We start from the raw sequence: 19,993 nt of genomic DNA on the forward strand, positions 1-19,993 counted from the left end.
CACAATTAGATTAGCAGCATCGTCATTATAATGTTTGTCCCTCCTACTCATCCTCTATTGTTTGGAGGCTCATGGGAAAATACACTGAGGTGTAAAGCTGCTTTTGCCAACTAGTGTATTGACAGTCTCATAGTAACAGTATAATGTAATCACATTCATAAAGTATATTTTGTGGGGGCTGTAGCAGAGGAACATGATAAAGTCATGATACAGTATCTATGATGCAGAAAGGTAAGACCATAATTAGTGCTGAGCAAAAACAATAATATATATACAGTATATATTGGAAATATATATATACAGTATATATATATATACAGTATATATATATATATATATATCATTGGATTGTCCTAAAATAGGTTATATTACTATATGATTGGTATAAATAAAAAAAATGTTTTAGCTGAATTTCCAAAAGTAAACACAAGTATTGTGTTATATACCATTACCATGAAATAAAATTACTCATACTTCAATATAATTTGTTCATCAGTACACCTAGTTCTTCTACAGATCATTGTATTCTTATCTAAACTAAATGAGCAAAACAGCCTCTGATTTCATTTGTAATCTTCCTGCGATAACGGGTATGTTTGTTTGTTTGTGTGTGTGTGTGTGTGTGTGTGTGTGTGTGTGTGTGTGTGTGTGTGTGTGTGTGTGTGTGTGTGTGTGTGTGTGTGTGTGTGTGTGTGTGTGTGTGTGTGTGTGTGTGTGTGTGTGTGTGTGTGTGTGTGTGTGCATCTTTGCAAACTTTAGGTATGAATGCAGCGTGTGGGCGGATCCCAACTGGCATTAAAACAATGTGAATCATGAAATGAATCACTCAAAGGATGCTATCTTTAACAAGCACACATCTGTGAGTGGCCCATGTAATGTTAGTCATTCATTTAAAAGGGACACAAACACATTTAACCTTAATTACACACAATTCTTGATTCACTTTATTCATTAACCCTTGTGCCTTTCATAATCACCAAATGAACATTTTATATTTGATTAAACAAAGGGACTTAAGACTTAAAGTGATAGCGTACCCAAAAATGAAACCTCTCATGTCATTCAAAATACATTCTGTGGAACATAGAAGTTTAATTTTTGATGAATATCCTGACTTGTTTTCATTCTAATGAAAGCGAAGGCAACATAAAGATAAAAAACACTGTACAAATATAACTTTTAAGTCAGATCTTTTCAATTATTCAATTGGTTCAGTTTGATGAACAAATTCATTCATAAATGAACCATTCAGACTCATCTGATTCTTAAGTTCAACTCACTTACTCACTGATCCCCATTCACTGTAAATGGATGGAAAAAAACAGAGCAACATTATTCAAAATTTCTCCATTTAAGTCTAGCATCAATGAACTACAGCGCTACAGTGTAATACAACGGACTATCCAGGGCCTATGTCATATTCTCAACTCTCCTGAGGATTTTGATGGAGAAAGTCATCCATAAAAAGGCAATAGATAGGGTTCTCAATGGTTGTATGGCAAAGAACTGCTCTGCATTGTTCCTTGGACACAAAGCCAAGGAGTAGGGCTGGGACTCCTGGATCTCTGGAGAGCTCATTATTTCATTATTCCAAGAGGACGACGCAGTTCATATCACTCAACACTATGTGGGCAATTTTTCATTAATAGTTTTACAAATACAAAGGAGTCGGTTATCCTTTGGAGACTATTGTGAGGAGTTTAAGCATTTTGCACTTCAGCAATCAATATGTTGGAATAAATGCACAGGGGTTTCATGTCATATTTGGGAACGGTCATTTCACATGCACATGGTACAGGTTCTACTATAGTCGTGAGACCTTAATTAATGTGTCTTTCTGATGGAGACCTCATTTCTATAAGCATGAAACATCCACATTGTGCACTGCAAAACAAAATGTCAATTGGAAACGTAATTGCTATTTAATAACACAAGTGAAAAATTACAGCAATACAAATTATACACAACCATTAAAAAAAATCTATTTTATTTAGTATTGCTATTTAATCATGAGATGACAAAGCTGAATATTCAGCATTATTACTCCAGTCTTCAGTGTCACATCCTTCAGAAATCATTCTAATATGCTGATTTGGTGCTCAAGAAACATTTCTTATTATTATCAATGTTGAAAACATTTGCTTTTTGTGCTGCTTAATATTTCTGTGGAAACCATGATGCATCTTTTTCGGGATTCTTTGATGAATACAAAGTTCCAAAGAACAGCATTTATTTGAAATAGAAATATTTTGTAAAATGATTAATGTCTTTACTGTCGTGTTTGATCTATTCATGTGTTAATTTATTAAAGAGAACAAAACAAAATCTTACTGACCCCAACCCTTTAAACGGAAGAGTAACTATTTACAACAAAGCCCAAGATCCGCCCACAATCATAAGACTAAATAAAAAATAAAATAAATAATATGACAAGAAAATAAAATAAAACTGTGATCAAAACAATATATAGAAGGATTTCAAAGTCTCAAAATCTCAAGATTTCAAACTTTTTGATAAAATCTCAATAATGTCCAACTATTAGCATTGTCCTTCTGGTGTCGCCGTGCACTTTAGCTGTGGCACTCTCCAAAAGCTGTGGTACATTCCAAAAGGGCAATGTCCAGCAAATAGGACATCCAAATAGACATAGCTGGGGTAGTTGGTTCCAACCAGGATAACCTTTTTAGCAGCAGTAAGTGCAGCGGACAGAATCCTCCTTTGATTGACAGACAGTGACAGCGAGGAATCATCCAGCAAAAGAAAAATCAGAGGGTCCTTTTGGATCGGCGTCCTCAGAAGATCTGTCAGTAAGTCCTGACTGAAGACCAGAACGGCTCAATTCGAGAACAGTCCCAGAACATATGCATGTATGTACCTAAACTTGCGCTGCTACACAGGTGGCAAAAAGGATCAGACTTTCTTTTCATTTTATATAGTAAACAGGGAGTGGCATATGCCTTATAAATTAACGTATAACGAATCCGGTGAGTCGGATTTTTTGAGGTAGCACAACAATTCCCCCAGACAGTGTCCCAATCAATCATGGTGTTAAGTTGTCTCTCCCAGAAGTCCTAAGTCGGAATGTTTGAGTACTGTCGTACCAAAAGTGATTTATAAGTTATACTCACAATACTGGAAGAATAATAGAAGCCATACTGCAATCTATCCAGTTTATCATAGGATGAGAAGATATTTTAGTCGACCAGGTTACTCCATAAGCTTTAGACTTTAGCATTCTTGTGCCTCTGCTGAGACGCTGCTGGTTTGAATCCCGCTCAGACCGGTGCAAGTAGGGGTTACATTTGGTGCCGTGACCCGGATGGGAGTGAGGTTTGGGGGGGTGAGTGTAATGGGGGCAAGCTAGTAAGAGTAAACCTCACCCCCCTGGCCTCAAGAAGCACACTAGAGACTGCTGTCTTTACCGTCCTTTTTAGCGTGCTTGTCTCCCATGCTGGAGAGGCCAGTTTGAATCCCACTTGAAGCAGGTCGAGTAGAACCGGTTACAAATATATTTATTGATTTATTAAGGTAAAAAAATTGCACATACTATATGACCTAATAGGTTTAATAAAATCAACCTCTTTGTACAAATTTCTTGGATTCACATTTTTTCAACTTGATGTTCAGTGACCCAGAATTATGCCACCACTCAATATTTCTCACATGCCAAAAATATTTTTTATCAATATTATGCAAACAAGACACATTCTCTGGAAACAAGTCACATATCCTTTGTTGGTAGATTTATCTAGTTTTAAAGATATGTACTATCTTTGTCTTGTTTTTCAGTTAAAATATCTGATTAAGAATAGGACAATTTGCAGCGTCCACCCACATATACGCCATTCCAACAGAAACAAATAATAAGTGCTCAAGCAAGCAGTGCAATACTGCACATGAAATGCATTTAATACAATCCAAGATGAGTCATTTGTGTATAGCAGTGAGATCTTTTTTATATTATAGATATTGTGAACCTATACATTAAAATTCTTATTCTTATCTTTTAATGTGTGTGCTTCTTTAAAAGAAGAATAATTGAGGGCTATTGTTTTGCAAGCGATCGTTACTCCAGTACTACTAATGGCCTCCCAACTGCCACATTTACAGATACACTTTTTGAAGTCTGTCCAAAATTTGAGTCATCGACATAAATGATAGAACGGAATTAGAACATCCAGCAGCGTAGGATTTAATGAGTCTACCTCTCACTTCCCACAGACGGATAAATAGATGACTACAGATCATGTGGGCTGCTTTTCCTCATGGGAGGCTTGGCAAATCAAATGGAAGTCACAAACTTTTGCTTTGGATGTACCAGGCTTTCTGTCTTTTTCTGTAATGCGTCGTACTGCCTGTGGATTTCAATTTTACTTCTGAGCCCCGAGAGGTTCAAAGTGATGCTCTTCTGCATGAGGTATGATTGAAAGGCCACAAACAGGTTTGAATAAACAATTTATGTCCTGACGGATACACATGTCCTCTCACACGAGACCAGTGGCTTCATTTGGCAAGCATTTCCACCATTGGTTGTGTATTTACCCTCATTGGTGTCCAAATAACTTATCGACACCTTTATGCTGTTTCACAAGCTAAGACGTGCACAAACAAACATCAACAGGAATCCAAATGCTATGAGTCAAAACAACACAGGATTTACTGATCAAAACAGAGAACAAAAAAGCTCAACTATTAAAGGGAATATGATATCATAGGCAATAAAAGTAGTGTTGAAAAGTCTTAGAAATATGGTTATTGCAGAATCAAACAGACGTAATTATACACAAACGTATTGCACTTTAAAACTTTTTTGTACAGTGGGATCCAAAAGTTTGAAATCGCTAATTGTAATACAAATTGTATTTCATAAAAATGTAAAATAGAAAATAAATTGAAATAATAAAATCATAAAAAAAATTATAAACGTTAAAAACAAATAAATAAATAAAAACAAAAAAATGTATTTATTTTAAACAAATATAAACTACGAACCCTGTAGGGGGTCATGGTGGGGGGATATGAGATAGGAGGGAAAATAATAAGTCAATGCTTTTGCGTTCTCTTGCAAATGTTTTGCATTCTCCCGAGAAACTTTGTTTTCGCAAACATTTTTGTATGGAGCCAGATCAGACTCATTAATAATTCACGCAAAAAATACGATTCACACATGCGTAGACAATTTCACATGCGTGAAACCTAATTCACGTACACACAAAAAAAATTCACGTGCGTGAAAAAAAAATATATTCACAAAAAGCAATTCACATGCGCAAAATAAAATTATATATTCATAAAATACATTTCACAAATGCAAAACACAATTCGTAGATATACAACTGTGCACAAAAACCTTTGAATCTTTAAAATGTACGAGTGTGTCCTTGAATTTGAATGTGCAAATCGTCATTCACATACGAATCGCCTTGGATGTGTGTGTGTGTATTTTTGAGACTTTCCTGGCAGCGCTTACTCGTAAAACAGAGCAGTCGTACTCTTCAGCCAATCAGATTTAAGCTTATCAATCGACCAATCAGTATCACATGAGGGCGGGCCTACCTGCATGTTACGTCATCAGCTTTCGACCAGTTCATGGCTGAGCAGAGGTAAGTGCAGTTACTCGTTCATTTCTGTGTTAACTGAAGTTAAAGAAGCTTGAGATCAGTTGATGCAATAGTTTATTAACTGCTGTTCAGTCCACATGTGAACATAAACATTTATTTTTAGTATTGATGGATTTTCATGTCCTGTCCACCACACATTCAACTGATGATAATGTATGTAATGACGTGCATATATAGGAGACATGTTTTGTTTTAAGCATCATATATTATGTAGTTTTATTGTTTCAGATTTCCGAGACAGATGATGTATGAAGTTGCAGACAACCAGAACTGTGATCTTACCATTCCTACTGTAAATCTTTGAAAACAGTCCTGTTGCAAGCCAACCATTTTGACAGTTGTTTCAACAAGAGGTTGAAAGTGATGCATTGTTACTGTATTCATTTGTCTCCTGCGGACTATATGTACACGCTCTAGGAATACAGCCTTGCTATGCATGCATTATTAAATGTTCTTGTCAGAATGAAAAGATTCAAAGACATAGTTAAATTTGATGTACACGTTTTATTAATTTTAACGTTTCCGAAATTCTTTGGGAATAAAATATATATAAAATGACTTCATCATGATTAATGTTCCTGTTACATATGAAGATCATGAACATTCAGTACAGAGAAATATACATCTCTTCCAGAGTTGTGAGATCCAGTCAGAGTCTACTTTGCTTTTAAAGTATATAAATATAAGTGCAATACATCAAGTGAAAAGTGAACAAATGAATTGTGTTCAATCCAGTCATCAGTAGACCTCTCTGTTAGGACATATCCGATTTTGTCCTGATATTTAAAATAGTAACAACCTATAGTACGAGAGGTGCAGACAGAGGACGTGGGAAATTAAGTGATGGTATTTGAATAGAGTTTACTGAGTAATCTTAGTCGCATAATCTTAATTGCCTCTCTATGATAAGTACCTTTGTCTTATCAGCACAAAATCAGATTTGCCTATTTTACTAAGCAAAGTAAAATTAAAGCTTCACAATATTGTCCTGTGAGACCTTAAGATGACAATAAAAAACCTTATTTAAAAACCTTAAGATGACAATACAGCACAAAACATAAGGAAATGCATGTTGAATATTGGTAACACTACAATATGGTACAATAACATTACTTAATGTATATTAACTAACCATGAGCAATACATTTGTTGCGGTGTTTGATAATCTTTGTTAACATTAGTTAAAAATATAGCTGTTTATTGTTACTTTACAGTGCATTAACTAATGTTAACAAGATTTTAATTAAGTATTAGTAAATGCTGAAATTAACATTAACAAAAAATAATTAAAGGCTGTTTACGTGCAGTTCATTATTAGTTCATGTTAACTAATGAAACGTTATAGTAAAGTGTTACCAATTAAGACATAAAAACAAAAGTATAAAAGAGAATAAAGAAACAACATGGATTAAGATGTTTGTGACTGCTATCCAGATGTCACACCAAAGGTGAGTAATCCTGAAAAATGCAGGGAAACAAGTGTTAACAAGAATTTAACATACACAAATGGCAAATAAACACTGGGTGCTCATTAAAAAGGTCTATTCGCCATTATAAGAACAATCTCGATGAGGCCAGTGCTGAGAGAGCTAGGGTGGGTATTGACCACAGATGATTGTTTTGCAATCATTAGCGTGATGATTGTAGCTGAGAGCTGTCTAAAATACAACAAAACAAGCATCATCCTTCTTCATTTTTGACACGATATGGGACATCTGATTACAACAACACTTGCTTACATCAGTTAATAGTTCATAAACTATTGCTTCAACTGATCTCTAACTTCAGTTAACACCGAAATGAACGATTAACTGCACTTACCTCTGCTCAGCCATGAACTGGTCGAAAGCTGATGACGTAACATACAGATAGGCCCGCCCTCACGTGATACTGATTGGTCGATTGATGAGCTTAAATCTGATTGGCTGAAGAGTACGACTGCTCTGTTTTACGAGTAAGCGCTGCCAGGAAAGTCTCAAAAATACACACACACACATCCAAGGCGATTCGTACGTGAATGACGATTTGCACATTCAAATTCAAGGACACACTCGTACATTTTAAAGATTCAAAGGTTTTTGTGCACAGTTGTATATCTACGAATTGTGTTTTGCATTTGTGAAATGTATTTTATGAATATATAATTTTATTTTGTGCATGTGAATTGCTTTTTGTGAATATGTTTTTTTTTCACGCACGTGATTTTTTTTTGTGTGTACGTGAATTAGGTTTCACGCATGTGAAATTGTCTACGCATGTGTGAATCGTATTTTTTGCGTGAATTATTAATGAGTCTGATCTGGCTCCATATTTTTGCGTTCCCTCCCAACACATTGAATAATTTTCATTTTTAATCATTTCAAACATGAGAAATTAATAATAAAAAAACAACAATCATTTTTAAATGTGATGTGAAAAAATAAAAACAAATACATAAAAGCAAATAATTACAAAACAAATAAAATAAAATAATTACAAATAAATGAAGTATTACTTTTTTATATATGTTCTGTCATTAGTTTTATGTTTTAAATTTTTTAAACCAAAAACTGGATTTATTTTTAGGTTTAAATGGGTTACTCAATGTGGTCTGAGACTTTCTGACCCCATTCTATATATTATGCTATTTCTTCCATAATTGTGGATGATTACAAGCAATGACAAATTAAGCATTAAGTATTAAGTCAAAAGCAACACTGGAAGGAAAACTATACTAAACTAAACTTACTATATAGACATGTGATGAGATGGTAAACCATTTGCCACATGTTCAGCCAGCATGAGGTTGGCAGTTATGGTCAAAAGTTTGTGTCCTCCTCACACACAAACATACATACTCATACTATTCATACTATCCTACAGCCATGGCAGAGTAAATCAGAACGGCCATCAGACATCTTCCTCAGAGTGACAAGGTGGCATCACCCAGGCTCAACACAGGTGTTCGGTGACACCGTATTATCTATTCATTATTCAGCACTGGCGGGCCTAGGCTTTTAACCACAGGCCCCCGTCAGCACAGCTGGAGGCCGAGATGAAGCTCAGGGACTCAGATGACATGAAAAGTCAGCTACTGGAGTCACCTCAGCATCAGTACAGCAAGAACATCAGCACAGAGCTGCATCAAAGCCATTTAACAAAAACTAAAAGATAAAAACTTTCATGAAGATGAAATTCAGATCAGATTTTCATTCAAGCACACTGACAGCCTTTACATCCCTGACTCGCACTCTGTAATAGACCTTGACACCTTTCTGCTACCATCAAGTCATTCGACCTGATGGATTTCCCTTTCAGCAGTTCTTAATGTACCTCATCATGTTACATATGTGTAAAATGCACACTGTTTGTGACAACAGGACGCAAGCAGAAAATGTTGCTGCTGTCAACATCGCACAGAGGCAAACATCTTCTTAGCAGATGCTAACACCGCCTGTCAGATGTTTCGTTCATCTGTACAAAATGCCATCGGCAAAAATCTCAACTCTTAAGATTGTTATAATGCACCACAGCAGATATTGCCATATTCATTTTGCACACATTGTTATTTGTTCTCAGGCAGTTTAAAGAATGACTAGTCAGACACATAAAAAAGGGTCTTTGCTCTATTGCCATGTACCGTCCAAACAAAGTTAAATATGATTACATTTTACATTACATTAATTATGGTTATTGTACAAGATCCCATAATGATGTGCTGAAGCAAAACAGAGTTTCCCTTCATTAGAAAACCGTAATGGATGTCCAGAAAGAAAGATTTCATCTCTAAAGCTTTCCACCATTATCACACACACTCACACATTATTAATTAATGTTCTTCTGCCCCCATGTGGTAGAATTACCCCTAGCCTAAGTCAGCTCACGTTCCATATGAATAACAGTATATCCTAAATCATTGTAGGAAACTACACGGAGGAGGGATGTTTCAGACTGCACATGGCGGTGATGAATATGCTTTCATAAGTAAACATCAATAAATATTTAACTTGAGCTAATTTTATCTGTGCATGTGGCCCTTACCAAAAAAAAAAGGGCTGGTATCAGAAGACAGTACAAAGGGTATTTTGAAATATGCATGCTACTGAACGATTGCTACATTATTTAAATTATTCTTCTATACAGTTTCTCATGGAATTACCAAGGTACCAAAAATCCACATCATTAGTCATTACCATATATTTTTGAGAACAATGTCCAATATATTGTAGTTTCAGTCTGGGTCAAACAGCCAACATGTTGTAAATCCAACACCGGCTCACCATTACCCTGGGAACCTTTGTTAACAGACTTGTTACTGTTGGGTAAACAAATAGGCCATTGTTTCTCCAGGTTAAGCAGATCTCCATGGAGTGCATGACATGTTCTTGCTGGGAGAAGGATGATTTGGGCAAGTTTAGACAGAAGCAAAGTAAAAATGTGCTACACAGATAGAAGTTTCTGTTCATTACTTATGGGATATAAAGCAGCTCATAGTCAATATCCCACAGAGCTCAGTATTTTTAAGACATTGATATACTTATAAAGAAAATATCATTGAATAAAAACTGTTTTTAAGGACACTGAGAACAAATGTGTGAAAAACAAATTGTTATTGAACGTATTGAATGTACAAGCCATCAAAAACAATCTGTTTTGCAACATGATTTGAGCTCAAGAAGCTTATTGAAACACAATCTTGATGAGCTGTTTTCTATACTTCCATCTTTATCCATTCAAGTACATATAGGAGCTGTACTTGTACAACCACACCTACACAGAAAATAGTTGCCCGGAGGTGTTACCAATCTACCCGTAGAGTGAACTGCATAGACTGAATACACTGCCAAAAATATTGTAACAGTATATCTTTTATTTCATGTGCAGCTGCAGCACTGAGCTTTTTCATCTACATTCTCCACAGGTTGTGTCTTCAGAGACACTCAGAGTAAGGTTTTAAATCTAATGCTGCACTGGTGAGGACCTTATGAGGGAAAAATCTAATAAAAACCTGGTCCATAACCAAGAGAGGAAACAGCAGCCAACACAAACTCAGTTAAGCAGGTTTGAGAAATGTTTCAGGAAGAACTATCTGAAAATGTAGGCTATATAGGCCCAGTTATGACAAACATTACTTTCTGCAAGATCTGGTGACTTCACTGACAACTCTACCAGATTATCATCATGTAAATCGTAAAATGCAATTGGAAACAGAAAAGCAGAGGTCTACAAAAACTGTTCATGGTAAAATCATGCGGCACTCTCTGCATTTGTACTGATGAGCACCTGCAGTTCTGATTTAAAAAAAAAAAAATTCACATTGGATCAGCTGTTATAAAGAAAGATGGATAATAATCTTAGGAGAGGGAAATTCATCTCCATTTACTTACAAGCTATTTTACAAGCAACCATGTGATTAAACAGCTGGATTGTGTAACAGACAGCGCGTTGAATATGCTGATTTGGTGCTTAGTAAAATTTCCTATTATGATCAATGTTGAACGCTGTTGTGCTTAATATTTTTGTGGAAACCATTATACATCTTTAAATGATTCTTTGATGAGTAGAACAACATTTATTTGGAATAGAAATCTTGGTAGGGTCCAATTTTCACTATTAACTAGTTGCTTATTAGCATGCATATTACTATTGGCTGTTTATTAATACTTATAAAGCAGCTATTAATGCCTCATTCTGCATGACCATAATATATCCCTAATTCTACCCTATACCTAAACGTAACAACTACCTTACTAACTATTAATAAGCAGTAATTAGGAGTTTATTGAGGCAAAAGTCATAGTTAAAATAGTTAGTTAATAGTGAGAACTGGACCCTAATCTACAGTGTGTCTGAAATGTTTTGTAACATTACAAATGTCTTATACTGTCACTTGCTGAATAAAAGTACATTTTGAATGATAGTATATAAGTGCAATAAAATATTATATTATACATCTGAAACACCTATTTTCACAATGATTAAGATGATATTTAAAAAGTCTTACAAGCATGACACATTTTAGACTCCTCAACAAAATACAGTGAAAATGGTTCAAGCCAACACAATATCTTCTCACCTAACCAACCCAGCCACGTGAGAGTAAATAATGTGCTTGTTCCTTTGAAAATGGTTCCATACAGTTACTTTTCATGTACTGTGGCGCCAAACGTAATAAAACGATGGGGAGGCATATCAAGACCATTAGTTCCTGATAAACCTTTGGTTTCACTCACATCACGGTCAAAACTCTCACATGAAACCCCTATATGTGAACAATTATTTTCTTCATCTCCTTTCAACACAAAATGGCAACTCTGAGAATGACAAAAGGAATTCATTTTAGGTGGAATCAGGTAGACGATCGATTTTTAACAGCACACGGTGGACCGAAGGTAAGAACGTGTACGGAGGCTTTAAACGAACAGGATTTGATCTGCTTTCTCTGTCACCCTTTAAAACCTCTCCCTCTCTCTCGAACACATTCGCTCGCTCATTCTCTTTCAGTCTCTCAGGCTGTGCAGTTGTTCTGTGAGGCTATTAGCGCAATCAGACAGCAGCTGCACACTTGGCTGTATAACAGGTAAACACAAACAGGATTAGACTTGGCAGAACTGTTATGGCTACGCTCCTGAGGACAACTAGCTTGACAGTTCACTTTTGACGGCCCAAGCTTTTCCCTCAGAGCACCATTGTTTGCTTGTAACAGGCTTTCAGTTGCGCAGGCATAAAGTGTAAGACATCGATTATGGCCAATGTGCTGTCTCTCCAGTCATTCGACCATTGTTAGTTGAGCTCTGACAACCAGGTGTATTCAAGGTCTGCTCTCAGAAGGACGGGAAATCAATTTAGTGCTGATTTTGCGTTACAAGATGGCATTAACATGCCGCTTGGAGTTTGGTGTACTTTGCTGTCCATAAACAAAACAGTTTAAACAAAACAGATGAACTCAAGTCCGAGGTAAAGACTCCCTTGATTTGAGGAGTTCTCTAGCATGGAAATTCTAAGGACAACAGAACAGTTGGTTTTTCGATCTGGCAAGGGAGACCATCTGCAACGTGATAAATGTGTTTTTTGGGCCACCAAAGAGCAAGCATCAGCAAATAAGACCGGTGCAGAATGTGGTCAAGGTAAGGTGAGCGCACAAAGTGTGTTCAAAGAGGAAGACAACTTTGTTCTTTCCTTCCCAGAGCGGGTCATTTATTTTGCCTCTGGGTGACAGGGTGTCCTGACAGAAAAAGTCCTAAAACATGTCTGATTTAGCTGCTGTACTAACACTAGTAGGCAAAACCTCACTGTCAGCAAATACTTCCTCACTTATACAAGACGTTTCATAAATCTCGACCATACACCGTGAAGAAAAGCGTGTCAAACAAACTCGTTAAGGACTAAATTGAGTTGTGATTTTGTGGTATATGTCAAAGTCCTGTGATCTTCTCCGGGAAGGTGAAGTAGGACTTGGCCGAAGGGACGAATATAGCTCTGATCAGACGGGACATCGGACGAAAGGCTTTTACACGCATAAGCTCTGCTACCCGACCGAGAGACATGATGATGTATTACCTCTGGTGCTCGGGTTAGACTGGCAACAGGCACACAGAGACTTCCAAAACCCCCTCCAGAACCAATTACAATTTGGGAGCGTCTCTTGCCAGCAGGGGGTTTTTCCATTCAAGCTTCTGCCATTTCGAAACGCACACAAAGCTTTGTGTCAATCCCTCACTCCCCAATCTGTCCACTCATTCACGTGTCGTCTCACTCCATCGTTCGCAATCACTCTTTCCCCGGTCGTCGCCTCTCGTTCCCTTTCACCAAACAGATCACAAAATGACTCGCCATTCCCCACGGACTAGAGTGTCTCTTCAGCAAGGAATCTGCAGTTTATGTGAAGTGTGATATTTATTACTACATCATGCATTATGCAGGCCCCATATCTAGAAAGAGGCTCAATAATGTATCAAGTGAACAGCATATCTGGTAGCAAACGGCAAAGCCCACGTAGCCATTCCCGGTGACTGCGGAAAGCGGAACCCGTGATTATTGTAGTGTCTGATGTCATAAAGACAGCCTTGTGTGTGTCTTACTTTCCCAGAACCACATTTGCACATGGCATGCATCTGAAACAGAAGCAGATAAACAAGTCTACAAGGGTTATTTCTCTCTCCTGATAGAAGCCTCAAGCAAACTGTGCAATGGTTTCACATGAAGAAGTTCATTCTTGAAAAACAAATTAGCAATTTGACATGCTAACTGATGCATGCCACACACTGGATTCTGAGACTCTTTTTCTTTACTATGGCTGCAAGTGACATTATTACTATTGCTCATACTTAATCACAATGAAACAAAAGATTATTTGTTCCCTATTGTGTTGTACAACCTAATGAAACGTATTATCGAAAAAGAAAAAAACGTATGGAGGGCGACTGTTATTTGTCTTTGTGGACGAAATGATTGGAGAAGTGCGGCATACGTCACCAAAAGAAGTCGTTTAATATCAATAGAATATTGACTTTGGACTGGTAAGCAAGTACCCTTATCCAAAACCCTCTAACACCCCTTAGCTATGCCATTGCAACAACCACTGATCTATATAATTGACTGGATTGCTCACGACGTCATTAAAAGTAAAAGTAAAAGTAAAAGTACCGCCATATTGGTATTCTTCACATTCTATTGAATTAATAGGAAATCATCTGATTTTTGAGTCTTTTAAGTAGTGTGTTTTTATATCTGAAGTCTCCCTGTATATTTTTGCAATGCAAACATCCTAAACATTTAAATAATCATTTGTTTAAAGTCGGGAATTTTCCCTGCTTATTAAAACGTTCATCTATACAGTGGCGAATATCAGATCAGCTGACGGACGAGACACCTGAGCATTTGTATTACAAATGTCACAATGATTCTTCTGAAATCTGAATACAGATTTATGCTTTATAAGGCATGCACATACAACTTAATTCATCACAGTTATTCACTGTGGTTCTGTATTAATGTTGCGTAATATAATACTGTTATTACTGTATTAACTGTAAATGATTCAACAGTTTTTTCGATAACAGCATGTATTTTGAAGCAGTAAAGATAACGACTTAAATGTTGGTTCCATGAATTATTACCTCAACAATATATAAAAAATAACACTTAATTCATATGCAAACTGTCATGCTAGTAAAAAGCCATAGAATTTGAGCTGACCTGTGGCTTTTTAATGATTAATTGCCAAGATCTCCAAGAGTCTGAAGTGGATGTTGGTCAACAAAAAGAAATTGGAAAATAATATACACGCTTCACAACTTATTCAGAGAAATGATGCTGACTGCGCATGGATTTAAAGGAATGAAGCTTTATTTTCAAGCATTTATACTGTCGCTCCGAGCAAAATGGTGCATGGTAAACCTTTTTAATTTAGTCATATAGTGCAATTTATTAATAGGGGATTGTAAGTAGCCTATTGTAATATTTAATGTATATTCAAATACATTTCTGTTAATAATCACAGATGTTCATGCTTAATATTTCCTGCATAATACGTAAAGAAATCTGTTTTGTGTTAGTTCAGTTACCTGTATCGGCAGTGTGCAGTAGACACACTCATCTTAATGATTTCTATACATCGATTATCCTGCCCAAAAAGACCATAAAGATTACGGATAGCATTCGAAGTATCAATTAATGTACATAGATGTATCTTAAAGGACAAGTTCGGTATTTTACACTTCAAGCCCTGTTTTAAGATCGTTTCTGAAGAAATAGAACGGTTAAGATTGAAATTTGGACACATTCTGCTGGCCCGAGAATTTTCGGTTTCTGTGGTTGCACAGAGGTGGTTTTACCTCAATGTTTTGGGTGTAAGTCAATGCCCTCTCTCGGTGGGAGCCGCCTGCTGGCAAGTTAGAACACAATGAGAAATCCAGTCATTTATATAGATCAGTGTCAACAACCCTATAAACCTTAGCAACCACTTAGCTACACCCTGGTGACTGCCCAAAACACCCTAGCAACCACATTGCAACAGACTGGCAACATTCTCATAACTGCCTATCCAAGAGATGGAAAGCCCCACTCACATTGTTTTAGAAAAGGGAAAAATAAAGCTATATTACTGAACCTTTTTAGGTTACTTGATATTTCTATAAAAAGTTCAGTAGGCCTGTACACGTATGCTGCATCAATCTGTGTTCTTGATAAAGGAAGCCTTTAAAGTGCCTATAATGTGAAAACAACAACACACACACTGAGAGCTGAAGAGAACACACGGCACAGTGATGAAGGCACCGGTTCACCCGCTGCACTGACATTTATGCTAATTGTTTGATCCCATCTGTGGAGCAATAGAAATTACTAAAGCAAAAAGGTTACTGGCAAACACTTCTGTGTTCCCAAAACATCTTCGTGTGCCATGTGTGTTAAACATCCTATAGTTCTGTGTAATTATTCCTATCGTAATGATTTCATAATTGGTATACATAACTTTTCCACACATCCTTTCACCCAGAATCTGATTTCAACAACCAACCCTTCCCTACAATCTCATTAAGTATCTCATTTGTATAGCTGTATAGAAAGTCAATACGGAGAGGGAAGGGTTTTCTAATTTGCCTGCAGCACCGTGGCACAGCAGATGGGAGACGATGACAGTTCAAGATGATCCCTGTACATTCTCAGCTCTACTGTCTGCATCAGAGATGTGGTCGTGTTGTAATCTTTTATTCACATCAGTCACAAATAATAGTGTCAGCTACAATGCAATGCACATTGGGCATGATAGGACTAGGCGAAATTCAGAATTTAAGAAATGGCTTTCTTTCGAACCATGAGTATACATTTGAATTGAATGCCCCACTGGATGTTGAATTGGAATGACAGGAATCAATCAAAAATGACAGTAAAGCCATTTATAATGTTACAAAAGATCTAAAATGCATGATAGTTTCCACAAAGCTGTTTTTTTAGCATTAATAATAAGGAATACCTGAGCAACAAGCAAATTAATGATTTCTGAAGGATCATGTGACTGTTATAGGTAATCTGTTTCTTTTTTGGGTGGGTTTTGACATGCTTGAGGGCAGGGGCCATTTACACGACACCATTTTCAACTAAAAACGTAAAACTTTGTATGCGTTTTGGCAGTTCGTTTAAACAACAATGGCATTTTGAGGTCCTGAAAAAACATTTGAAAACGGGATTCAAAGTGCTAGTTTTTGAAACCTATACCGTTATCGTCTCAGTGTAAACTACAAAAATGTGAATTTGTGAAAACAGTGACGTCATGGACATGTGTATTACATGTTTAAGTCTAGGCTCGTAGTGTTTCTTTACAAAGTGACATCGCCAACTAATGGCCTGGCATGCATAATACAGCGTTTTAGTCATTTTCACGGATCCTTGTGAAAGGGGATCATTTTGACAATGGTGTTGTCTGTACACAAAAACTGCAAAGGAAAAACTTTTCTGTTTTTAGTACATCATTGTCATATAAACGAATTGTTCAGTTTCGAGTGTTTCAGTTGGTTTCTATGGTTTCTCATTGATTGATTAAGTTTTGCACCTGTTCTCTATTTTGTCGATTGGTTTGCCTCGTGTATTTAAGCTCTGTGTTTCTTTCAGTCCATTGTCCTTTCTCTTCACAGTATAAGGTTGTTTTGTTGATGTTTTGTTATGAGTTTGAATTGAACAAATCTACAACTGCTGCGAGTAGACCGCAGTCTTTTTTCGTCTTTATTTCAACCAAGAGTGACAGTGACACTAAACACTGTAGTAAGAAATTAATTAAATTTTAAAATACATTAACATGGAAACCGTTGCTTAAAATTGAAATAATTCACAATATTACAATTGCTACTCTATTTTTGACCAAATAAATGCAGCCTGCGAGCTGTCCTTCAAATATCTACCAATAAAATGTTGAATTTAAAGAATGTTGATATTAATGCTGACAAAAACAATAAACTTAAAAATGCAATTTTTCATTCTGTTTACTCTGGAAATTCTAAAATCATTCCATTCAGAAATGACAGAAAACCCTAGTTTATACATTACTTTGTGTGACTGTAGCATACTGATTCAAGAAAATCGAAATGCTTTTATAAAAACAGACTGTGCAGTTCTGAATAAGTGGATTATGTAATATGAGTCATGTGTTTTAATACAGCCTATACTGTACCATCGAGTTAATCCTCCTGCTACATTATCGGGCAGAGAATTAAGCCCCATTATACAGTATGCAACCATTAAATCGTAATCTATTTTTCCCTATTTTCTCTTCCAACCAAGAACAGATGATTTTTCACAAAATAATATTAAGACCAGCAATCCTGGAAAAGAATCACTGTCTGTGCTCACTTCCGGAATGAGAAACATTAAACACTTCACTATGGTATGGTAGATGTCATACCATTGCAGTGGCGTTTGACCTTGAATCATACATAAATTATGCACGTGAATCGTAACCCGACCCTGGTCTGAAGCAAAGCCAAGTACTTCTTAACAGCGTACCAGCACTATAGGCTACCTGTTCCATTATGCACAATCAAGCCACATAATGGGCCTGTCTGCAAACAACATAGGAGACAGCCACGTGTGACACCGAACACTCTTTGGCCTGGATGTGGCACCCCAGCGATGTATACAAGGACAAAAAGAAAGGACACACACGATCCTAACAGCGTGGCAAAGACCTACCTGAACAAGTATGGAGGGATGACTGTAATTTGAGAGATGTGTTGAAGTGCTTGAACCAACGAAAAAAAGTTAGCTAGAAGCAGGCCTGGTCTATTTTGCCACTGCTGCAGCTGTCAGAAATTACAGGTTGGGGCCCTTATGAGGCTTTTTGTGGCCCCTGGGGTCAGAATCAAAAAGGAAGATTTTATATGTTCCACCAGATAGGCTTTATTACGAGTCAGAGCTTTACTCAAGACCTCAGTGATCCCTTTTAAAGTCCTCCAAAGAGGCTACTATTGCTGTAAAGAGGCAGCAGACAGTTAGAGCTCCCATCACAAGCTAAACTATGGGCCTCGGCTCTTCCCTTCACTCTGCTGTCCGCATCAGCTATATGTTGGCTACTGAACCTCTCTCCAATTAAAATCACTCTGCTTGGACCGTCTCCCAGTTCACCTGCATTGGCAGGGAGCACTAACTTTCAGACTGGGAAAGATGAAAACGAGTGCAATTTCATTCAACCAGACTAGCATTATTGATGTTTCTACTTTTTTTAGATTTGAAAGTTGAAGATCATTACAAAGCACTCGTCTTTCCAGAAACAAATTATTTGCACGATTCAGAGTATGCTTTTGTTTTTCATCCTTTGTTGGTACACTCTTTAAAAAAAGTTATGACAACATTTGATTTTACATTGCTTTAACTCATTTTTAAGTCAGTGTAATGTAATTTAAGTTGAAATGACTTTAAAAAATCCAAGTTGATTGTACTTAAAAATTTAAGGCAGCAACTTTTTTTAAATGATTATTTACAGTGCAAAGACTGTGGTAGCAACTTGTGGATTGCCATCTCAGCACTAATACAAACATTGTCTTGTGAAAATCAATTATAGGTGTATGCTTAATGGACTTTTGCTGATAGTATTCTGTCCTAAGCGTATGAACTCATGGGCTCAAATCCACAGCCTTGCACGGAGACAGATACTCCATATTATTGTGAAAAGAAATAAAAAATACACACAATATTTTCTAGATGCTGTGGTAAGGAAATCAATAGCAACACTGCAGTTCCAGCCCATTCTAATTGCATTTCAAGTCAGGGACGTTGGGCTCACTGTCTACTGTTTTACAAGGACCAACAGTGCTCTCTAATGGACATTTTAAAAAGGACAGACTCTCTGATGGTGAACCACATCAAACTACCTCCTTTCCTTTCACTGTCTCAGAAGATTACAAAAGGGTATCAGGTTCAGACAGGCCCTCAAAAGAAGCACTGCTTCAGCTACTTCTGTGATCCATCAAAGCACTTCCTGTCTACAGTGCTTTAATACAAAGGATTAGCAATCATATCAATGATGGTGCTTTGACTGATATCCTGACCAGCTTGAGAAAAAAAAAAAAAAAGTACCATAGTATACATATTTTAGCCAAACTTATATAGTCTATTTATTGTAGACAGTAGATGACTTTTACAATAGCAACAATAGTATTTTGGTGGAAACTATGGTTGCCACAATACTTTTTTTTCAGTTCTCTAAGGGCCGGTTCACAAAGAATGCATTTTTGCTGTTAAAGACGCAGGTCAGTGGAACGAAAAAAAAAACACGAGGTCTAGAGACACGTAGAGACACGCAAGGCATGGGTGGGACATCGACTCCATTATATGAGAACTAAACTGAGCTGGACGATGACATCACTGTTTTCTCTAGAGCGCCTATATATATATATATATAT

This window comes from Rhinichthys klamathensis, unplaced genomic scaffold (assembly GCF_029890125.1).
Source record: "Rhinichthys klamathensis goyatoka isolate OS25496 unplaced genomic scaffold, OSU_Roscu_1.1 h1tg000256l_1, whole genome shotgun sequence".
In the NCBI taxonomy this organism is placed as follows: domain Eukaryota; kingdom Metazoa; phylum Chordata; class Actinopteri; order Cypriniformes; family Leuciscidae; genus Rhinichthys; species Rhinichthys klamathensis.